The sequence below is a fragment of the Nuphar pumila genome, chromosome 10 (assembly GCF_984573655.1).
Source record: "Nuphar pumila chromosome 10, dmNupPumi1.hap1.1, whole genome shotgun sequence".
Taxonomy (NCBI): Eukaryota; Viridiplantae; Streptophyta; class Magnoliopsida; order Nymphaeales; family Nymphaeaceae; genus Nuphar; species Nuphar pumila.
Genome location: NC_143258.1, coordinates 34,987,529 through 35,012,912, shown reverse-complemented (window position 1 = coordinate 35,012,912; position 25,384 = coordinate 34,987,529). Strand labels below are relative to the sequence as shown.

General features: G+C 37.2%; 1 pseudogene; it reads left to right on the top strand.

Moving 5' to 3' along the window:
- LOC149826641 (uncharacterized protein At4g15970 pseudogene) overlaps window positions 1-24,899 on the top strand; it is a 48,209-nt pseudogene extending 23,310 nt beyond the window's left edge.
- The last annotated feature ends 485 nt before the right edge of the window (window positions 24,900-25,384 follow it).

Below are 25,384 nucleotides of genomic sequence, written 5' to 3'. Positions count from 1 at the left end.
TTTGTTTATCCTGCCTGCATACAGAACAAAATTTTAAAATGCCCCAGTATAACTGGGAAAGAAAAGTTTGATCCTTATTGAAGAAAATAGGAAGATTACAAAGGAAGAATAAATGTTTTAAGTATAGAACTTTTTCAAGTGTCGAGCATTAATGGGATATGGTAATTTTACCCCATCGGCATTGATGAGCCGATATGAGTTGCGGGGTAATGCTTCTTTGATGACATAGGAACCTTCCCAATTTGGCGACCATTTCCCACCAGGATGATGCTTGAGATAAGTTGTGGATCGAAGTACTAAATCATTGACTTTGAATCTCCTTTCGATGACAGACTTTGCATATTGTCTGGCTATTCTTTGACGATAGGATTGAGCATGCTCTGCTGCCTTTAGCCTTCTTTCGTCCAGCAAGTCTAGTTGTACCAGTCACTGCTGCTGGTATTGATCAAGAGGTAATTCTAGAAGTGATGCAAATTTCAAAGCGAGCTTCTGGACATGCAGAGGCAATACTACTTCTGTTCCATAGACCAGTTCTGATGGAGTAGCATTTGTTGGAGTACGAATGGTGGTCTGGTAGGCCCATAGTGCATCGTGGATCTTCTCATGCCAGTCACGGCCTGTTTCTACAGTTCGCTCCAAGATACGGATTAAAATCTTGTTGGTAGCTTCTGCCTGACCATTCCCTTGAGGATAGTAAGGAGCAGAAAAATGATGATGGATTTTGAACTTTGAGCAGAATGTCTTCATCCTTTCATTCTTGAAATGACTGCCATTATCTGAATTTTTTGTGTTTATTAGTTGACCAAAAGACTCACCAGTCGACTAATCCTTTCGCGCCATATTTTCTAAAAAGTCATTTTTGTCAAATTAGTCGACCGAAGGTTTTATCAGTCGACTAGACATAATGTCTGTTTTCTGAAAATTTAGCAGCAGTCGACTAATGCTTTTATCAGACGACCGGACAGAATGTATGTTTTTCAAAAGATTTTAGCAACAGTCGACTGAAAGGTTTTTCAGTCTACTGATGATATAATCAGTCGACTAATTTTATCTCTAGTCGACTAAGTTTCAAAAGTTCAGATTTTCAAACAGCTCGATTAACAGATCAGTCGACCGACGATAACTGTCAGTCTACTAATAACTAACTACTAGTCGACTAACTATTGTTCCAGTTGACTAATTTTGTCGTTTTTTTCTGAAACTTCAAAAAGGCGTGTCTTTTCATTTTTCAAACGTTTTGATCGTTCAAAATGGACTGTTTTGACACCCTTTCATACCCTCAACGTATAAAAACTTTCAACTATAAATATGAGTGCAATTTACACTAAAAAAAACTTCAATTCAATCAATTTGAATCATTTACTTTTTGCTTTTCACTCCTATTCATTCAAGTATTTATTTTCTCACTCACTTGGTATTTTCACTTCAGTCTTTCACTCAAATTCCTTTGAGAGATAGTGAATTTGTGAGTAGAGTATTTCAACAACCTCAAAAGCCAATTGCATCTCATTTGCATTCAAAAGAAAGGCTCATAGGTTGTATTGTAAGTTGTTACTTATTTTCTGTAAAAGGAAGGACTCATTGGTTTAAAGGAGTTGTTTGCTTTCAGTAGGTGTGTTACTGGAAGTGGGACCGGATTTGGTCTGTATGATCTTGTTGAGAATAATGTCTTTGATTCTTCACAACATAGTTTGGTCTATTTTGAGTATCAAAGAAGCTATATCCCAATCCGGTTTTATTTACCGAGCATCTTTGAGAACCAAGAAGTCTTTCTAGATTCTCTTGACCATTTGTGAATTTGGTCACTATAGAAAGAAGATCATTTGATTTTTCTTTTAGACTAGATATTTCTTTTTGTAAGAGATTGGTTCTAATTCCAATTTCCTTTATCTCAAAAGCTTGGCAAGAATTTTCCTTCTTGAGATCTTCTATCTCTTGAAGTAACACTTTGTTTTGAGAGTCAAGAGTTAAATTTTCAGTTTTTAACTCTTTGTTTTTAGAACTTATACTTTTAAATTTAGCATATGAATCATTAAATGCTTCTAATAACTCATCATAGTCAAATTGACTTACTGAATCTTCTTGTGCTACAAAACACATGTTGGCGACATCTTCATTTGATTCTTCATCGGAAGAGGAGTCACTATCATCCCAACATGCTTGAAATGCCTTTTTCTTCTTGAATTGGTCCTTGGGCTTGATTTTGAGAAGAGGACAATCTTTCTTGATATGTCCAGCCTTTTTGCAATTAAAACACTTGACTTCATTTGGATTGGAAGAATCTGCTTTCTTTACCTTTCTTTGAAATCTTCCCTTTTTGATGAATCTTCTGAATTGCCTTGTGATGAGGGCAATATCTTCATCTTCTTCTGAATTTTCAGAGTTAGAAGTAGCTTTAAAAACCAGAGATTTCTTCTTGGGTTCTTCTTCTTGTCTGTCTTGAAGTTGGACTTCATATGCCATTAGGTTACCCACCAAATCTTCAAGAGTGGGAGTGTTTAGATCATTTGCCTCTTCAATAGCAGTGGTTTTTCTCTCCCATTCAGGAGTTAAACACCTTAGGATCTTTCTGACTAAATCCACTTGTGAATATTCTTTTCCAAGGGATTTTAGAGTGTTAGTTATATCGGTCATTCTTGTTACTATGTCCGATATAGATTCATTTTGCTTCATTTTAAACAATTCAAATTTATGAACCAAAGAAGCAATTTTGGATTCCTTTACCTTTGACGTACCTTCATGAGTCGCGAGAAGAGTATGTCAGATTTCATTTGCTGTAGAGCATTGAGAAATGCGATTGAACTCTACCTTGTCAATGGCACAATATAATGCATTCATCGCCTTGGCATTCAGTGAAGCGGTTTTCTTTTCTTCATCGGTCCATTGGCTGAAATCAGTTGATGGAGTTTGGTATTTTTCTGAAACAACTCTCCAAATATCGAGATCCATGGATTGCAAGAATATTGTCATTCTCACTTTCCAGTATCCATAGTTTGTTTTGTCGAAGAGAGGAGGACGAACAGAGGAGCTTCCTTCTTTGTGCTGAGATATTGTAGTTGCCATGCTAGATGATGATCAAATCAAAATAATAGCAAACCTGCTCTGATACCAAATGAAAGTGCAGTAGGATCGAGGAAACGAGCACTAGAGGGGGGTGAATAGTGCTTTTAAAAATCGTCTGTGGAATATTAACAGATTTTGCAATTTGAAAAACAATCACACAGAGGAACACAAGAATTTATCTTGGTTCGGTCTTTCCCGACCTACATCCAGTCCCCAAGCAAAACCCGCTTGAGATTTCCACTAACAACCTTATGTAACTACAAGATCATACAGACCAAATCTGGTCCCACTTCCAGTAACACACCTACTGAAAGCAAACAACTCCTTTAAACCAAGGAGTCCTTCCTTTTACAGAAAATTGAAACAAGTAACAACTTACAATACAACCTATGAGCCTTTCTTTTGAATGCAAATGAGATGCAATTGGCTTTTGAGGTTGTTGAAATACTCTACTCACGAATTCACTATCTCTTAAAGGAATTTGGGTGAAAAACTGAAGTGAAAAATATCACGTGAGTGAGAAAATAAATACTTGAATGAATAGGAGTGAAAAGCAAGAAGTAATTTAATTGGATTTTATTTATTTGAGTGTAGAATGCACTCATATTTATAGTTGAAAGTTTCCATACGTTGAGGGTATGAAAGGGTGTCAAAACAGTCCATTTTGAATGATCAAAATGTTTGAAAAATGAAAAAACATGCCTTTTTGAAGTTTCAGGAAAAACGGCAAAATTAGTCGACTGGAACAGTAGTTAGTCGACTAATAGTTAGTTATTAGTAGACTGACAGTTATCGTCGGTCGACTGATCTGTTAATCAAGCTGTTTGAAAAATTGAACTTTTGAAATTTAGTCGACTAGAGATAAAATTAGTCGACTGATAATATCATCAATAGACTGAAAAACCTTTCAGTGGACTGCTGCTAAAATCTTCTGAAAAACAAACATTCTGTCCGGTCGACTGATAAAAGCATTAGTCGACTGCTGCTAAATTTTCAGAAAACACATGTTTTGTCCAGTCGACTGATAAATCCATTAGTCGACTGCTGTTAATTTTCCAGAAAACAGACATTCTGTCCAGTCGACTGATAAAACCTTCGGTCGACTAATTTGACAAAAATGACTTTTTAGAAAATATGGCGCGAAAGGATTAGTCGACTGGTGAGTCTATTGGTCGACTAATAAACACGAAAATTTAAGAAAAGAGTTTTCTAAAAAGATTTTCATGAGGGGTTCTTTTAGAAAAGTTTTCCTAAATACTTTTTAGGTGAAATGCAATCTAAATATATACTCTAAGTAAGGCTCTTACAAGAATCTAAGACTTTTAATGAATTTAACATTTGCACACTAGTCTTCAAAGATTCTTTATCGAATTCTTCAATGTCTTTATTGCCTTAGCTGAAATGCAGTTGATTTCACTTGCTCATCATCAAAACCTTGTACTTGAAGTATCATGTATGTCTTCATTGTCGTAACAGTGGTATGCTGAAACGACAAAGGATGCTCTTGTGGATGAAAGAGACTACGTGTCGGCCTTCCACTGTGCGTAGAGTGATAGCTTCTACCCACATGGTGAAATATTCTGTCCCGGCAAGAAAGTATTTGTGGTCATTTGAAGCAGGAGTGATGGGACCTACGACATCAAAAGCCCACATAGAAAACGGCCATGGAGAGACGACAGATTGCAAATATGTGGCGGGAGCATGAATAGAAGGTGCATGTATCCGACATTGGATACATTTCTTCACGAAATGATAGCAATCTTGTTGCATAGTCTTCCAATAATAACCGGCTCTTATGATTTGCTTGACAAGGGTTTGGTAGCCGACGTGACCACCACAAATGCCTTTGTGTGCTTCTCGCATGACTTCTTTGGCTTCGTCTTCATCTAAACATCTGGAATACTTTGAACTAAATCCACGACGATAAAGGACATTGGCCAGGATGAAATATCGAGTAGACATGCGCTGAATTGCTCGTTGCTCTTTCTTTGAGAGTTCTGAAGGAAATTCACCAGTTTCTATGAAGTTCTTAATGTTATAGTACGAAGGCTTCTTCTTTTGCTCAGCTTGGTTTATTTGTTCTGTTGGAAGAAAGGCAGGTTGGTCAAGTCTGCCAATTTCAAAGGAGCGAGAAGATTCTTCGTTCTTGAATGCCATAATGGAGCCTAGGCTGGCTAGGCTATTAGCCACTTGATTAAAATCTCTCTTGATATGGAAGAGCTGAAATTCTTCAAACTTGCTGACAAGAGCTGAAACGATCTTTTGATAAGGAAGTAGCTTTTGATCCTTGACTTGCCATTTGCCCTGAACTTGATTGACAACGAGTAATGAGTCACCGTAAGCATGCACTCTTTTGACATCAAAGTCTAGTAGAATTTTTAGACCTTGAATTAGAGCTTCGTACTCGGCCATGTTGTGGGTACATTGGAAATCTAACTTGAGAGAAAATGGAATCATCTCTTTCTCAGGAGTGATTAATAAGATCCCAATGCCTATTCCAGCCATATTCTTGGAATCATCAAAAAATAAATTTCATACTGGAGATTGTTGGATATTGCATATTTTCTCACCAGGGAAGTCATCTTCGGCTTTCACTTCTTCTGCCAGAGGAAAGTCAACCAATTGATCTGCAATGGCTTGACCTTTAATTGATTGTTGTGAGACATATTCTAAGTCATACTGTATTAGTAAGACTTTCCATTTGGCGACCCGCCCACTGAGAAAAGGTTGCTCTAGGATGTATTTGAGAGGATTGAGTTTGGACAATATTTTGACTTCAAATGCCAGCAAGTAGTGCCTTAGCTTCTGACACATCCATACCAGAGCTAGGCAGGTATTCTCTATTTGAGAGTATTTCTTTTCATAGTCTATGAAAGTCTCACTCACATAATAAATGGCATGCTCTATCAAGCTGCCTTCTTTATATTGTGCGAAGAATCTGCCGCATGCGACTTGATTAACTGAGATGTATAACAAAAGGGGTTTTCCCAATTCTGGCGACTTTAATATGGGAGGGTTAAGGAGATACTCCTTGATTCGATTGAATGATTGTTGACATTCTGGTCCCCATTCAAACTTCACTCCTTTTCTGAGCAAGTGATTGAAAGACTCGTATCTCATTGCCAAGTTGGAAATAAATTGCTGAATTGATTGCATGCGTCCCTGAAGGCTAAGCAATTCTTTGAGATTTGTCAGGGGTGGCATATCAATGATAGCCTTTGCTTTGGCTGGGTCAACTTCAATTCCCTTTTTGCTGACTAGAAAACCCAACAGTTTGCCTAATTCGACTTCAAAAACACACTTTTGAGGGTTAAGTCTTAACTTATAAATGATGAGTCGCTTAAAAACTTGATCAAGAGCTTCGAGGTGATCTTTTTCTTCTTTGGATTTCACAAGGATATCATCAACATATGCATCCATGATTTTGTGCATCTGATCGTGAAAGATGACGGCCATTGCACGTTGATATGTTGCTCCAGCATTCTTAAGCCCAAAAGGCATAATTGTATAACAAAAAGTGCCCCAAGGCGTTGTGAAGGAAGTTTTTGATTGGTCACGAGCGACCAACTTAATTTGATTGTAGCCGAAATATCCATCCATAAAAAAGAACATGGCATGTCCTGTCGTGCTGTCGATTAGAAGATCAATGCTTGGAAGTGGATAATCATCTTTCGAAGTTGCCTTGTTGAGATCTCTGAAGTCTATGCAAATCCTCACTTTGCCACTTTTCTTTGGAACAACGACAATATTGGCTAACCAATCTGGGTAGTCAATAGTTCGAATGAATCCTGCTTTGAGCAGATCTTCGAGTTCTTCTTTGACTTGTTCTATTCTGGGATCCATTTTCCTCAGCTTCTACTTGACTGGCTTAGCATCTGGCTTTAAAACGAGGTGGTGTTCGACTAATTTGGGATCTAAACCTGGCATATCCTCATATGTCCATCCGAACACTTCTTCATGTTGCTTGAGAAAATTAGTGAGTCTTTCCTTTTCTTCTGAACTCAGTCTGGTTCCGATCTTGAGAATTTTGGGATTGTCTTCTAAACCAATATTGACATCTTCAGTCGGGTCTTGGACTATAGCTGATGGTTCATCCTGCTTCTGAACTGAGGTGAACTCTAGTAATTCCTGAAGAGACCGATCGAATTCCGCATATTCATCTGATTGCTTTGCAATTTCACCATCTTCTGTGCTCGCTTTGACTCGGTGAATCACTATCGATTTCTGGAAAGCCTTTGGATTGAGAATGAGTTTCTTGATTGTTCGGGAAGACATTCTGAAATTTTGGATAGAAAATTTGATTCAGGTAAAATCGCCCATCATAAGACAAACAACATTTGAAATGAATCATGCATAAAATGACATTGGAATTATAAAATGAGGAGATAGAGAAAGGAAATAGATGGCATCCAGATAGGCGAAGAAACTTAAAATTTTATTGATTTTAAATTGATCAAAGACATTGATAGAAAGAGACATTTATTTTGAAAAGAATAGAAAGGAAATACAAAAATGGTTCTCAATATGCCCCTTTAACAAAAACAGTCTTCTTTGGTGAGCTTTTGCCAGAAAATCCCAGTTCTGCTCTGTGATGATGATGCTTCGAAATCATTGGTTCAATGCGACCATTTTCATTTTTGCCCAATCCTTTGAAGGGCTGGTAGCCATGTTTTAGAAGCAGATCAAATCCTCATTTTGCTTTCATGAACGGCAAAAACAACGGATGATCTTTGATAGTGCTATAGTCGAGACGACCTCTAATCTTGAAGAATTTAGGACCTCTCCATCGGGTCATGGCTACAGTGTGCAGAGATGGCTTTCATGCCTGGAGTATTTCTAGACTTTCTCCGAGACTGATTTCTTCATTTTCCCTGATGTTGGGGATATCTGCTATGCAGGTGAGTCGAGGGATCATGGGCTGCGAGAGCCTTTCTTCTAGGTCTTCTCCCAGTACAGTTGTAATCATTCCACCTTTGGACCATTTTATACATTGATGAAGAGTAGAAGGTACTGCATTTGCATTGTGAATCCACGTCCTTCTGAGCAGTAGATTGTAGGTGGGTGGCACATTGACCACATAAAAAGGACGGAATGCACTAAATAGTTGATAAATACTTCTAGAAATATCTTGCCTTTGGCCGTTTGGCCATGGTTGTCAAATCCATATATGGTGATAGGATCTGGAATGTATTCTTCTTCTTTGATGCCTAGCGCCTTTGCTGTCATCTCGGGACATATATTGAGGTTGTTGCCTCCATCAACCAATACATGGGGTACTGTCATTCCTCTTGCTTGAACGATGATGTACAGGGCATTATTATGAAATGAGTGAGGCTTTGGAAGGTCCTCATCCAAGAAGGTGATTGGCGCATTTGTCATGGCTGAATTCACAGTTTGATCCATGCCTTTAGGCGTGGTATTGGGTTCGACTTTGATTTTCCACAGTAGTTCGTCCAGTACTTGTTGATGCTTGCAAGAACTTTTAGCTAAGTTCAAAATTGAAACATTGGACAAAGCAGTTAGTGGCTTTTGAGTTGAAATTTCTCCCTTTTCTGGCATGGGCTTGATGAACTGACTAAGGAATTCAGGAATTCCTTTTACTTTCTTAGGGGATGACCTTACAGGTTTTTTAGATACTTTCAGCTTGCCAAATGCTGAAATTATATCCATCTTCTTAGTGGTTGGGGGTGCTTGCCGTAGCACTAACACCTGATGCTGAACTTGGAGATCTTGAATGAAACACGGCTTGATGTGTTCTTGAGGTAGGAATGGCTGTTTGGATATTACTGCTGTGGTGTGCGGAGGAAACGGCTGATTGAGAATGTCCATTTTTTCTTCTTCATCTCCTTCCACCAAGAGATTCTTGTCAATGTAATCCTGCACAATATTCTTGAGAATGAAATAGTTCTCAGTGTTGTGTCCCACTATCCTATGGAACTTGCAGAATTGGTCCTTGCACTTCCCCATAGGCACATGGGGATCGGCCAGTCTAGGCAACTTGATCATTTCCTTCGACAACATATACTTGAGCACATCTTTGAGCAATTGATCAAGAGGAGTGAATTTCCTGTCATAGCTCCATCCTTCATGTTTGGTCTTTTCGCGCAGTTTTGGCTCTTGATCTTGCTGAAGGAGCTTGTTGTATTGAGGAGCAGGCTTCCCTTTCTGATCACTTTTATTGTTTGCATTGCCTGTGTCATAGCAGTAATCTTTCTTCTGCTCTTTGTAATGATTTTGGCTATTGTTGTTGTTGTTGGCAGAGTAAGTGAAATGAGTCTTCTTTTTAGACTCGCTTGGATGATTATTTTTGGCGAGGGTGATGCCTTCATATACGCCATTCTCCATACCGAGCTCGAGCCATTCAACTCTCTCTGTGAGCTCAATGAAGGAACGAGATGGAGATGTAGAAATCAAACTTCTCAAAGGTTGTGAGAAGTTGTTGAGAATGATTTGGAGTGCATGCTCCTCAGAAATGGGGTTCCTCATCTTGTTGTAGGTTTCCCTCCATCGGCGAATGAAATCTCTTACTTTTTCATCCTCCTTCTGTTTCAAACTGTAGAGGTGGTTCAATGTGGGAAGCACTTCGGTGTTGAACAGGAAGCGTTCAATAAACAGATTCACCACCTTATTAAACTCCTTGAGCTTGATGGGATTGATATGCTTAGCATACCATTTGGCTGCAGCCCCTTCGAAGCTGCGAGGAAAGCAACGAAATAATACTCTGTTGTCTTTCTTGAATCTTGAGCATTCTGCAAAGAACATGGCAAGATGGGCTTTCGGGTCTCCAGAACCGTCGAATTTGACAAACTTACAAGGAAGATTTTCCAGATTTTCGTCTCCTTCTAAACCGTCGTAGAAATCTTCACTGGTGAAGACTTTCTTGCCCTTGTCGTGGGCCTGTAGATCTTTTATTACTCTAGCCATTTCTTTGAATTGCGCTTGCAGTGGATCTTCTATGACCTGACTTTTCAGTTTGCGAGCACCCCTTTGCTCCCGGTCATATTTCTGAAACGTTGGGGGCACCTCATATTCTTCATCGGTGTCTTCTGCTGATTCTGTTCCATTTGAGATTTCTTCTGGTTGAACCTGCTTCTTGGAAGTTCTTATGGATTCCTTAGCCTTGTGACCATGGAACTTCTGCCTAAATGTATTCTTTTCTGAACTGGTCCCGGCCTGCTCACTCATCATTTTGTTCATCATCTTTTGGAACATGGCATACATCTACGAATCTATGCCATTGTCTTCTTGTTGACCCTGGCTCCTGACTGAACGAGGGGAGTCCATCTCTTCTTCTGAAGCTGATGAGTACTGAGATGATGTTGTTTTTCTTCCTGATATTGTCTAAACCATTAAATGCTTACAAATGCTCTCTACAGGACAAAGACCTGATTAGATTCTGAGGGCATTTGTTTCTTGGAAGAAATATTTGCTAGAAATATGGTAGACAATTTAAAAAAGTATCCCATTACTAGAGATTGAGTTGTCGCAGGAATCATGACAATTGTGTTGTCATTCTTTACAAGAGAAATAAGTAACGGACATTGTGCCTTGTTACCTAGGCGAGGTCGTCGAACCATGATAAAAGAGAAATTTTTATTGGAATGAGAAAAATATGATTTTATTGATCTTGACAAAGAGGTGGAGGACAAACAATTTGCCACCATTCATGATAGTCGGCAGACACTTTAGGACCAGGAAGGAATTTAAGAGTAACAAAGGAATCCCAGCCGTAGCGGGCAGAATGATATGTCCCGAACCATTGTGCGGAAGTGAGGTCGAATTCTGCCATAGCCCCTGATAGTAGTCTAGCTTTAATATACTGCTGCCTTTGGGAAAACTGCCGAACACATCGCTCCGGTTGATAGTTGATGATGCATGAAATGCACATCATGTTATTTATTTATTCATGCATTTTGTGGTGATTTTAAGGATTAAAACTCATGATTAGATGTATTTTGATATCAAGGGATTGTGGTTTGAATTTCAGAAAAATCAGAGTCAAATTGAGAGAGTTATGGCTATTTTAGTGTTTGGGCACGAATTTCAAGGTGGATCGGATCCATATCCGATTCAAATAGGCTGTTTTGGACCTTGGATCAATGTTTATAAAGCCTAAATCCAACCACACATGAATCCATATCCAATTAGAAAAGGTTTTCAGAAAATCCCCTCTAAAAGTGGCGCATAGTAATATTTTTTATTATAAACCTTTTTCTGAAAAATGCCAAAAGTATAAAATCAATTTTTCACCCAGCCCTAGACGTTTTTGCCTTGGATTTCATGCCCCCTCAGCTGACTCTTGCTCCATCCCCCTTCTCCCCTCTCATCCCATGCCATCTCCATTGAAGATCAAGATCTTGCTTGAGATTCAAGCATTTCTTCATCTCTCTTTCCCAGATCTTTTCAGTTCATTTTTCCTCCTTGTTGGATTCTCACCTTGGTTGTTGTGTTTTGCAGGTGTAGCAGAGGTTGAAGACACCTTTTCTTGTGTGGAAGTGCAAGACACTCCAACAAGAAGGATCGGCTCTAGCTCCATCCGATCTTCTAAGCCACCTGATCGAGAATCGGCTCCTTTTCCATCATCGGTGGACTTCAAACGTGTTGCAGCTGCAAAGGAGAGTTCCATGGTGATATTCCAGCATCAACAAATATGATGAGGCATGGTTCCAACAGTTGAATCCGCTCTTTCCTTCCCCACAATCGTCGGATCGCCCTGGAGGTTGGTCTTTCTCATCCCCCATTCTTTTAGATAAATTCGTGTCCTCCTATAGTCTTCCTTTAAACCCCAGCCATTTTCTGTTTTGTTTATTTATTTGACAGCAAAACCACTGTCGTTTTATACTATTTTTGTTTTTTGCAAGTCGTTTTGAGTGCTGGAATTGATTCAGCATTAGGCGTGTGGTATCATTGTTAAATCGGCTAGATCTAATCTAGCTGATTCCAATATTTTGATTAGTTTCTGTTTTCTGGATTTTATTTCAGAATTTCTCTGTGTTTTCTTAACAAGACAAGTGTTTCAAAGTCCATTTTAGATCTAGGTTTGTTGTGGGGTCTGGATTACACTTTTGTTTTAGTCAAAACTCAAAAAAATCGGCTAGATTCCTTCTACCTGATTTTGGTGTGTTTCATTTTCTGGTTGTCTAAAATTTCGTTGCAGCATAGTGTTTTAGGTAATTGAGGTTCCAATAATTCATATTTTAAATTAGTTTGATTTGATTTGGGGTCTTGTTCGTATTTGATTTCGGCGTTGCATAAAGTCAATTGTTAAAGTGTGTCGTGTCATTGTTCCAGAATTCGTTTTCGTTTGAGTTTAGCACCAGATTTCATTTTGTTGCAGATTCAATAGGTCGTGTCATAGGGTTTTACATTGTAATCAAGTGATAATTACTTGTTCCAATTTCGTTTATAGGGTGTGTCAAAAAGAAACAAATTTTTTTTTATTGTTTCATAGTGTAGGTAGAAATCGGTTTTGACGTCTTAGTTTTAGTTTTCTAAAATTTTTCTGGTAATTAGGTTCGTTTACAGTAATTTAGGGTCTAGTTTATATTGATTTCATGTTAGTTTATTGTTTATGTTTTATGTTTGTTTGAAGTGAAAAAGAAAAAAAAATTATCCTTTAGGGTCGTCTTTCTTAGTTATGTATAATCGATATTTTTTTAGAGAGGTCTTCTTCCCCAAGCTGGACGTCTGCCATTAGAGGTCCAGCTGAAGGTTAGTTTATTTGGTAATTTTGATTTGAATTAGGTAGGTTCATATTATTGTCCAGATTCATTTGAGTGGTTAGTTTAGAAAAACGTTTTTAGTGGTTTTGTTTAGGTAGTTTGAATTTTGAATGTGACTAATTTAGTCTTTCTAAAAATCGTGCTTTCTATGTCCTTTTTACCCATTGCATTAATTTATTTAGTAGTTTAGTGATAATATAGGTTGTTTAGTTAGATAAATTGAATTTGAGGAAGAGGGCAATTGAGTAATTTTTATTTAGAATCGAATTTGGTAACTTTGCATCCACTCAATTTCGTGAGGCCTTCTTTGGGAAGCTTTGAATTCTTGATCCAGCCAAGGGAGGTTTTGGAAGTTTTGTTTTTCAGCCAAGCAAGCAAGGATCGAGCTTGTCAAGATTGGAAATAAAAGTTGATTTCAAAAATCTTTTGCTAAAAGTGTTCTACACGATTTTTGGAAACAATTTAATTGCTAGATATTTGTTTTTAGAAAGTCAAAGAAAACGTGTGGACTCTTTTGGTTGGACAGTTTCACCTTCTTTACTTTCCAATTTGAACGGTAATACAATTAAGGAGAGTAATAACCTTTGGGCTGGACGTTTTTACTCAAACTTCCCAATTTGGTTTTGGAAGCAATTAAGGAAAATACCGTCTTTTTGAGTTGGACGATTTTTGAGGACCCAAGTTTTCCAAAAATTCGTACTTGTCATTCATTACCCTCTTTTCTAATTTCCTATATTAACATAGAGTAAATTTAGTGTTAACTTTTTAAGTAACTTTTGAATTAATCTTAGGTTAGTAATTAAGTTATTAGTTAGATAGGTTTTAATTAGGACTAAGTGTATTCCAATTAGGCGTGAAAGTTAGAAAGATTCCATTAATTGATTTTGTAATTTTCGGTTTCACTCAAGTAGATTTAAATATTTAAGTTACTAATTTAGTTTGCCTAACCTAGTCAACCTAGAGGGTCCATAGTGGGTCGTGAGCCTAGTCAAAGTCCAATTCTAGTCCCAACCGTCCCTCTTTATTAACCCTAGTTCCCTAATTGACCCTAGTTATTAGTAATTCTAGATAGTGTTTGTTTTAGTAAAGTTAATTAGTTCAGGGGAGTTTATGTTATTTTAAGTTGAATGTTAATTGCGTGTTTCTTATCTAGCATTTAGTTTATAGTAGGATATTAGATTGATGTAATTTGAATCCTTTAGACAATTCAATTAGTATTACATCTTTAGTTAGGATAGTTTATATTTCATGTGTTTTTTAGTTTACAATTAGCATTGATTCGTGTGTTGCATTTCCATATTCGTGTAGCCTTTTTAATCGCATCCATTCTCTTTCTTTTGACAGCCATTTAGCAGCATTTAGGATTGTGTTTGCATTTAATTTGTAGGCATAGTGTCAAAAGTAGATTTCCAAAGTGAATAGTGCACTGATTTTGAAAACCGATTTTTGCCCTGTCTTGCACTCATCATTTTATGTGCAAAATTTTCAAGTTTTCTGGAAATTCTTGCTCTATTCTCTTCATTCGTGTGTTTACTATCTGCAGTCCAAATTTCAGCTCATTTCAAGTTGATTTGGTCTGGTTTTTAAGCGTTTTGTGAAAACAACTTTTTTGGGTTTTTCAGTTTCGGGTCCTACGAGTTCCAGATTTTTCATGATTTTGCAGATTCGAGATAAGGGAAAGAGGGTATATACTAGACAAAACTTCTACCTTGGTTTAGATGGGGACAACAGCTTGGAAGATCTCCCCCGAAAATTTATTAAGTTCGATGGGTCCGGTAACCCAAAGGCCCATCTCGCAATGTTCTTCGCCGAATGTGCCAGGTTCAGTGAAGACAATCGGGCCCTCTTCTTGTGCTTTTCTCGCAGTTTGGAGGGTGTAGCAGCTAAGTGGTATGCGGAGCACATCAACCCTATCGAGCTGCGAGATTTCGATAAAGTTGTCAACCTGTTTGTAGAGAGATTCATGTTCAATATTGAGGCACCGCCAACCCCCAATCACTTATGCAATTTGAAACAGGATGACAAGGGAAAAGCCATAGATTTCATCCGTAGGTGGAGAGATACCCGCAACAAGATGAGAACCCCCATTTCAGAGGAGCATTCCCTTCAACTCATCCTCAATAACTTCTCTCAACCCCTAAAAAGCCTCATTTTCCCATACCCTTCCAAGTCATTTATTGAGTTGACTGAGCGAGCTGAATGGCTCGAGATGGGAATAGATAACGAAGTCTATGACAGTACCACTCTGGCAAGGGGCAATCAAGATGCAAAGAAGAAAGCACATTTCGCTCTTTCCGCTGGTCCCTCATCCGGCAACAAAGGTAACAAGGATGATCATGAAAGCAATTCAGAAGGATTCAGAGGTCAAAAAGGAAGGTCTTCCAACAACAATAAGCCTTCCCAACCCGATTCTTAGCAGCAGGAAAAGAATCAGGAAAAACCAAAGCGCAAAGATTGGAGTCCTGACCGCGAATTCACCCCTTTGCAGCAGACACTCGAGGAGGTTCTAGAATATATGCTCACCAAGAATATGATTCGTCTGCCAAAAGCTGCCGATCCTTCAGTAGTCTTGGGCAGCTTCAAGGAACAGTTCTGCAAGTATCATCGAGCAGTGGGGCACGACACAGAGCACTGCTTCGTTCTGAAAAATATCATCCAGGACTGCATCGATAAACACCTTCTGATAGAAGAGAAAACTGAAAAGCAGCCCGCCGTCCGGACGTAGCCTTTTCCAGATCATTCAAAAAGCTGATGATACTAGAATCTTTTTTGTTATCCTTTATTTTCTTTACCAAACCATCCTGTAAGGGCAAGTCAGCCCAAGTCTTTTGTGACCTTTTTGGTCAAAAATACTTGTAAATATTTCAATCTTTGCTATCAATTTTGCTTATAAATGAAATGTCAATTTTCATTCCTATCTTTGAGGTTCAATTCTTATTTCTCTTCGCAATATTGGGGCATCTTTTATTATTTAAATTTTCATTTACACTTCAAAATATTCTTTTGCCATCAGATTCTTATTCTTTTCAAAAACGCGGGACAATCCTGACATCATTCATGAGAGAAATGATATTACCTATGAGGGTCTTTCAAAAATCATGAAATTTTTTCATATTTTAGTCTGACCTTTTTCGAAGATCAACCCTTGTGTTGATCATATTTTCCAAAATTTGGTTTCGAACCATTACATTCAAAGATCAACCCTCGTGTTGATCATATTTTTCTAAAAATTGATTTTCAAACTATTGCATTCAAAGATCAACCCTTGTGTTGATCATATTTTCTAAAAAATTGATTTTGAATCATTACATTCAAAGATCAACCCTCGCGTTGATCATATTTTCTAAAAAATTGATTTCGAATCATTACATTCAAAGATCAACCCTCGCGTTGATCATATTTTCTAAAAATTGATTTCAAATCATTACATTCAAAAATCAACCCTCACGTTGATCATATTTTCTAAAAATTGATTTTGAATCATTGCATTCAAAGATCAACCCTTGTGTTGATCATACTTTCTAAAAATTGATTTCGAATCATTGCATTCAAAGATCAACCCTCGTGTTGATCATATTTTATAAAAAATTGGTTTTCAAATCATTGCTTCAGAAAATTAACCCTCATGATGATCTCTCGTGAATGATCCCCTTTCAAAGATCAGCTCTTGCGGCTAATCTTTCTTTCCAAAAAATGATTTTCTCATATTCTTCTCTCATTTTAAAGATCCCATATGCAGGCAGGATCAAACTCTTTTTCTCAACTTTTATCAGTTTTTTGTTTATCAATCTTTATCAGTTTTATCAGCTTTTATTCATTTTTTTTATTGATTGTTTATCCATTTTTTTAATTCTCCTTGTCAATTCTTATTTCAAAAATTACCCTTTCAGGTTAAGGGATAAACCTGATGCCTCTTTCACATGAGGTATTTTTTTTTCCTTCTTTGCCTACCCTTTCAGGTTAAGGGATAAACCTGATGCCTCTTTCACATGAGGTATTTCTTTCTCCTTCTTTGCCTACCCTTTTAGGTTAAGGGATAAACTTGATGCCTCTTCCCCATGAGGTATTTCTTTTTCCTTCTTTGCCTACCCTTTCAGGTTAAGGGATAAACCTGAAACCTCATCCTACGAGGTCCTTCTTTCTTCAGGATAAGGGATAGTCCTGAATGTCTTTCTCTTTTAAAGCTTCATTAGTCTCTACCAAATCTTTTTCTTTATCCAATTTTATCAATTTTATTTTTTTATCACATTTTAATTCTTCCAATTCTTTAATAAAGCTTTTTTTAAAAAATTTATTCCTTTCACATTCAGGACAAGGGATAATCCTGAAACCCCTTATAGGAGCGATAATGCTACCTGTGAGAATTCCCTTACAAAGATAATTTCCATGAAATTTTCTTGATTCTTCTCTTTCGTCAAATCTCCTATCAATTTCTATCTCTTCTCATTAGTTCTTCTCAAATTTTTTTTTCTCCCCGTTCAGGATAAGGGGTTTAATCCTGAAAATCAGGCCACATACAACTTAACTATGATGGTCTATTTTAATCCACAAGTTGAATCCTTTCTTCTCAAATTGAGATCTTTAGGTTGAATTCCTATAGAATCAAAAGCCCGTAGGTTGAACCCCTATCAAACCAATATGGCTCACAGGTTAAATCCCTCTTGAACCAAAATTCCTTCTTAATCCGATCGATCTCTAGGTTGAAATCCTACTGATCAGCGATCTTTAGGCCGAAGTCCTATTAATTCGCAGTCCTTAGGTTGAAATCCTTTAGGACCATTCTTTCCATCGATCTTTAGGCTGAACCCCTACTGATCAGCGAGCTTTAGGTTGAAGTCCTACTGATTCGCAGTCCTTAGATTGAAATCCTTTAGGACCATTTCTTTCGATCTTTAGGCTGAACCCCTACTGATCAGCGAGCTTTAGGCTGAACTCCTATTGATTCGCAGTTCTTAGGTTGAAATCCTTTAGGACCATTCCTTCCATCGGTCTTTAGGTTGAAATCCTACTGATCAGCGAGCCTTAGGCTGAACTCCTATTGATTCGGAATCCTTAGGTTGAAATCCTTTAGGACCATTCCTTCCATCGATCTTTAGGTTGAAATCCTATTGATCAACGAGCTTTAGGCTGAACTCCTATTGATTCACAGTTCTTAGGTTGAAATCCTTTAGGACCATTCCTTCCATCGATCTTTAGGTTGAAATCCTACACTCGAATTTTTTTTCAAATCCAATTTATCTAGTTTCTTTCCTTCAAATTCAATAATTGGTCAAGAAGATTAGAGTTTCGACTCGAATTTTCTTTCAAATCCAATTCATCTAGTTTTTCTTTAAAGATTCGAGTTCTGACTCAAATTTTTTTCTTTCAAATTAAAGAATTGGTTTAGAAGATCCGAGTTCCGACTCAAATTTTCTTTCAAATCCAATTCGTTTAGTTTCTTTCCTTCAAATTCCAGAATCGGTTTAGAAAATCTAAGTTACGACTCAAATTTTCTTCTAAATCCAATTCATCTAGTTTTTCTTTGAAAATTCAAGTGTCTACTCGAACCTTCCTTCAAATTCAAGAATTGGTCTAGAAAATCTGAGTTCCGACTCAAATCTTATTTCAAATTCAATTTGTCTAGTTCCTTTTGAAGACTCGTGTTTTGACTCAAACTTTCCTTCCAAACCCAGCTTTGCGTTGGTCCTTTTATAAAATCTAACTTTATGTTGGTCCCTTCACAAAATCCAGTGTTTTTGTTGGTACTTTTTCAAAATTCAGTGTTTCTTTTGCGGTTCTTAGGTTGAATTCCTATTGAACCAAACTCATTCTTCAAAAATTCAATCTATAGGTTGAATTCCTACTGATCTATATTCTTTTGCGGTTCTTAGGTTGAATTCCTATCGAACCAAACTCATTCTTTAAAAATACAATTTGTAGGTTGAATTCCTACTGATCTATGTTCTTTTGCGGTTCTTAGGTTGAATTCCTATCGAACCAAACTCATTCTTTAAAAATACAATTTGTAGGTTGAATTCCTACTGATCTATGTTCTTTTGCGGTTCTTAGGTTGAATTTCTATTGAACCAAACTCATTCTTCAAAATGTCAATCTGTAGGTTGAATTCCTACTGATTTATATTCTTTTGCGGTTCTTAGGTTGAATTCCTATTGCACCAAATTCATTTTTCAAAAAGTCAATCTGTAGGTTGAATTCCTATTGATCTATATTCTTTTGCGGTTCTTAGGTTAAATTCCTATTGAACCAAATTCATTTTCAAAAAGTCAATCTGTAAATTGAATTCCTACTGATTAATATTCTTTTACGGTTCTTAGGTTGAATTCCTATTGAACCAACCTCATTTTTCAAAAATTCAGATGAATCCCTACGGATCCAATATTCTTTGCGGATCTGAGGTTGAGTCCCTATTGAGCCAATGTTGTTCTTATCAAAACCAATGTTTTCTTCCAAATTTCAGCTCAAGGTCCTATCATAATCTATATTGAGTGATTATTTCACAAAGGATTTCTCGAAAACTTTGTCAATCTGCTAAAAATGTGTTGATTTCAATATTTTACTGCATATAAGAATCACCTCAGATTACCTCTAGTATCCCTTTCAAAAGGGTGAAGCTTTTTGCGAAAAAAGATAAAATTCAAATCTTTTCTCTATTAATCAACCAAAAGGATGTAAGAAATATCCTTTGTATGATTAGCGAAAGGAATATTCAATGATATTGAAAAGCCAGAAGCGAATCGATATTGATCATAGCTATGGCGCATGTTTAAAGATGATTTTCTGGCAATCAGGCAGTGGAAATATCCTAAGCGATAAAAAGAATCCACTCAATCCATATCTCCTCGTTCATTTAAGCTGCAATCAAATATCTGCAAAAGGGATCTCTCAATTGTCATCAAGATGAAGACGAATATGCAAGCTAGACCCCCGAGGCCAAAGAAGATTTGGATCATCTTCGAGATGAAAGAGTTTATGACAGATCCTTCCAGGGAAAGTTTAGATCACCGTCAAGATGAAGGCGACTGCGTTGAACCTCCCGACAAACCCTAAAAGATATTTGATTGATGCTATCATCAAGAGATTTTTGACCAAAGAGCTAATATCACCAGTATGATTCCTGAGAAAAAGGAGGATCAGAGCATCTCCAAGATGAAGGAGTTTGTGACGTACCCTTCCCCGAAGAAAAGAAAAGAAAACCAGGACATCTCCAAAATGAAGGATGATGTAATAAACTCCTCACCGAAAACCCAAGACAGTTCAATGTCTCAAAAAGAGTGTCAGAAAAATCATTTTGGTAAAAGCCCCAGGATATCAAACTGCCAAAATTGCCAGAAATCATCTTTTCTTATGCGAAATCCTTTCATCAATATCTTTTCACTGCTTGCTTTTATGAAATTAAGAGTATTTCTTTTGTATTCATATCAAGGAAATGGATAACATCCTTGAAGAAACTCAACAACATAAAAATTTGAATTTGACTATGGAATCCGGGAAGTTAACCTCATTTTGAAGGAAATACTCTAGGTAAAAAGAGGGAATATCTTTCGTACATACGTGCACACTTTCAAGCATTTGAATCAATTACAATTTCATCTTATTGGTAAAATTTTTTGGTTATCCAAAAATGAAATAAATACTCAATATCTATTTTGATGCAACCTAGCGTTGTTTATATTTTTCAAAGAGAGTCGTCTCATTCTGGTGAGGTATTTCTCCCAGTCCCATCATGGTTTTCTTCATCAAGGAATCCATGCTTTGTATATCCATTCAAATAAAGGATTATACCTGAACCTCGTCTCACGAGATATTTTTCAAAAATGTCCCATCGTGGTTTTTCAAAAATATCTTTGTCCCGTCCAGGTTAAGGGCTAAACCTGAGTCTTTTCAAAAAAAAACTCTTATCTTTGTCTCAACCTTGAGACTTTTTTAAAAATCTCTCCTTTTATCATTTCGGGATCTTCATCTCAAAGTCTCATCACGATTTCCTCATTTTCTTTCTATCCAATTATTTCATTCTCGAGGATTTTGTTCTTCTTCCCAAAGTCACTCAGGATAAGGTGCCAAACCTGAGAATAATGTTTCTCAAAAATAAATTCTTCCACACCCAGTTCAGACCTTCTGACTGGGGCATTTTTTAGAAAATTTGGCGTGTCTTCTTTGCCACTAAGCTAGGCTTACAACCGGCTTAGCAGCAAAGAGGGGCATTTGTAAACACCCCAAAATTTTCAAAAATCCAGAAAATTCCCTTTTTTTTTGCCCCTGGCTCCATCTCTCTGAATAAACTGGGTCAATTGTTGATCAAAATTCTTTCATTCCTCATATTCACTGAAATCCATGCTTAATATCCGTATTTGACCCAATCTTGAATCCAGATTTGATATCTGAATCCAATTTTGAATCTGAATCTCTTATTTTTCAAAAAAATCAATTTCTTTGTATTTTCTCAGAGGTTTTTCTCAATAAAAGGTCCGATCTCAATTCGAGATCTGAATTCTAATGTTTTATCAAAATTTCTGGATCCAGATCCATTTATGAAACCCATTTCTGAAATTAAATTGGGTATTTTTCACAAAACATCCTTTTCATAAAAACCTCTTTTAGAGAAAAACTTTTGGAAAGAGCATTTTATTGAAAATTTTGAAAAAAAAAACTAAGGAGCTCCTTTGAAAAACCTGTAACGGTTTTCCGTTGCGCTCGATACTTCTCTCTCTCTCTCTCTCTCTCTCTCTCTCTCTCTCTCTCTCTCTCTCTCTCTCTCTCTCTCTGAAGCTCTTGATCGACCATCGCTTGCCTTATGCTTCCTTCTCCGTTCATCTCCAATAGCTTCCCCCTTTCTCGAGCCTTCTTCTACCCTCTATAAAATGAACGCAGAAGGGAAGCCCTAAGGACCGCCTCTTCACCCCCGCACCCCTCTTCTTCATGCATTGATCGCTTCTTCACCTCCCCACATGCCCTTCTTGATTCTTCTTCATTCCTTCCTCTCCAAATCCCCTCTTTCTCCCTCTTTTCTCCTTTCTCCCATTTTCCTTCCCTCCCCTGGTCTTCTCCTCCGTCGACTGAAGTAAGTCGATCTTGCCGCGGGAGCTCCAAGTAATTTGTTGAAGTCCGATCCGATTGCCTTCCAACTCTAGAGTTCCAGCAAAATCGCAGGTGAGTGATGGTCTTCTTCATCCCTTTAATCCTCTGTGAAGATTTCCATTCTTACTTTGCCGTATTCTTTCATTTTTTTTTCTCTTTCCTTTTGTGTTTTGTACCCTTCTCATTTCTTTCCCTTTTTATTATTTTCCTTTATCTTAAATGCATCCACGACATGATCGACCTGCATATAGCAGGATCAATTTGCCCGTTGCAATATTAATGGAATTTTCCAATTCCAACATCTGATTTCCATTTTTTTTTGTTTTAATTTCCTGTTGTTTTCTTGTTGCATTTCTATTAGTCCCGATCATCAGCGATATTCTCGATTTTATGCTTTCTCTTTTAGTCCACGCCCCTTTTTTTTATCTCCGTTATGTATACTATTTGTCACTTGTAAATCTGGTTGTTGTATGGCTCAATATACACAACATCCAAGAATCCGAGTTCTCTTGGTTTCACTAGATGATGGAGGAGATTCGAACTTCACTTGATAAAAAGCATCATGGAATTATATTCTATCTTCTTTTGTCCGGATTAATTGGTTTCCTGCATCTTTCATTGTAAATTTGAACTTCCCTGTGTGCCTGAGTAGTAGGAATCAGTCCACTGTTATGAATTGTGAGGATTTGATACTAGAGGTTGACCTGATACTTAGCTTAATGCATTAAATTTGAAGGATCGATATGCATACTTGGTTCATTGTAAATTTTCATTTTCATTTACTACAAATTTTTGTTTCACTGGTTACAACGCTTTATCTGTCGTGAACATTTGCCAACTATTATTGTAAAAGGTTTTTTTTTTACCTTGTTACAAAATGAGATCCAGACATAATGGCATGATCCACGATTATGGTATCCATCTCAAACAAATGGGTCCTAGCTCGCCTACGTTCAGCCACGCTAAGGTAATTGATGGCTCTGATGGATAAGAGGCATGTAATTTTAAAATTCGTGTGCTAGACTTGCAGCATAAAATCATAGACGCATCTCATACACTCTCCATCTTCATAAATACAGACCTTGATGCCATTTCCTCATTGCTTGGGTGAGGTGCTAAACTCTTGTTCATCTAGTATTCCACATTAGTTCTAGCTTTATCCCTGTTAATACATTTTACCAATTGGCATGCATTAGAATCATTGTTTTCCTCTCTTTATTCCTGTTAAACCACTTCATGTTCATACAACATCAACAGTATTGTGTCATTTGCATTAACACAGGCTATTTATTACCAGCAGTCCTTTCTTTGGTATTGCATCATCTCTGTATTTTCACATCTACATTTTACCTTCAGTAGGTTGGTCCATCATTTAGACATCTTATTTTGTACATTGATTTATTTCCCCAATCATCAAGGTTTCAATTTCAATATCGTTTCTCACCTATTTCCCCTTAGTTATGTTCTTGTCCATGGCATTTACCTTTCCAGATCTTTGATTATTTCAATTGTCTATTATATTTTTATTTATTTATTTATTTTATTATTATTATCATTATCATTTATTTTTATTTTTTTTCATTTCTTACTCACTTTAGTTTTCCTGTTTTGGATTGCACTTGACCGTCTTTCTAATTGCTTTTTATCCATCTTGTTTATTGTGTTGTGTTCACTTCCTTGTTACATTTGATTATTCATTATATCTGAGACTCTTCCAGTTCAACTTTTTTTTTATTTTCAAATGCATGTTTAAATTCACATATGTCTAGGATCCAAGGTTGCATGAACTAGTGCTCATATCTACCCCTTACCATCTGTAACCTATTCAGAAGTTATAGCGAATAGAGCCCTCTCCATGGAGACACTTGAGAAGTCCCACAACAAAATGGGAATAAAGTTCACAGTACCTATTATGGGAGGAAAGTCCCTACATCTGCATCAGCTCTATGTGAAAGTAACATCCCAAGGTAGCCTTGAGAAGGTTATGTAAGTGATATGATGAGTTCGTCCAACAGGTTTATTGGAGAGACAATATAAGTTGAAGAACACATTCGCTAAATGCATAAAACCTAACACTGTTTATAGGTCAAGTTGTACAATTCCTGAAGAAATTGCCATCCAAACCCTTTCTATTTGCACCTCTGAAATTTTGAAAAAAAACACTGCTGATTTTATTCAAGTCTAGATGGCCAGAAATATATCTCATGACTCTGAACCTTATTCCAGACATTCATTCAATATTTCTGATTGCAATTTTCCTGTCAAACTGCCTTGGTTTTCCTCTACTTTTGTAATTCATTGGTGGTGTACGATACCCAGAGAAAGGAACTCATGTTCCTGGGGTTGCCTTGCCCTGGTCACTGAAGGAGTTGATTTTTCTGGAGAGAAGTTCTTTATGAGTCCTGATTACTTGAAGATGATGTGGAGGAGGATTGATTTCTTGCATTTGGTGCTTGAAATGGGCTACAATTTTCTTTTCACGAATGCAGATATCCTTTGGCTTCATGATCCTTTTCCACACTTTTACTTAAATGTTGATTGTCAGATAGCTTGTGATCACTTTTTTTTGGCAGTTCACTTAATTTTCAAAATATTCCTAATGGAGGGTTTGCTTTCATGAAGTCCAATGATAGAACTATAAAATTTTATGAGTTCTGGGATTCGTCGAGAGAGGTTTACTCAGGGCATCATGACCAGGATGTGCTTAATTACATTAAATATGATCCATTTATTAAAGAAATAGGACTACAGATCAGGTTTCTGGATACTGCATACTTTGGTGGTCTCTATGAGCCAAGCAAAGATTTTAATAAAGTCTGTACAATGCGTGCAAATTGTTGTGTGGGCCTTAGTAGCAACCTACATGATATGAGAATAATGTTGGAGGATTGGAGAAAATTCATGTCTTTGCCACCAAGAGAGAAAAGACTCTAGTTATCATCATGGCGGGTTCCTCAAAATTGCAATTTGCATTCAGCACAGAGATCAGTTAGCTCATCAACTATGTTGCATGTGAAAAGCACAGATGCACTTGTATAATTGTGTTGTACATATTTCTGCTATTCAAGCTGCTCTTCCCTTGTCACCAGAGTGATGGTCCGAAGCTTAGAGAATGAAGAAAAAGACGCTATACCAAATTTAAGTGGAATCTACAAAGTGATGCTTAAATTTTCTTACTTCCAAGAGTTATGATTTGTACAGTTGTTGAAAGGAACACACAACCTCTTTCTTCCACTGCTACAATTCCGTTTGCAGTAGCTACATCACTAGGACACATACCAACCCCATACACTTTCTTCACTATCCATCTACCCTGCACTATTGTCACCTACAATCCACCTGTATCACAGTCCCTTCCCTTTTAGCATTAGCATCCTCACAACTCACTACTACAACCACCTTTACAACTTACAGTAGTTGCACCTGGGCACATTCCTTACACAACACCATGTTACTCATTCACTACTTGCAAATAATACATTACCGTTGTCAACTACAACAGTATTTGTGCTCAACTCCATCCC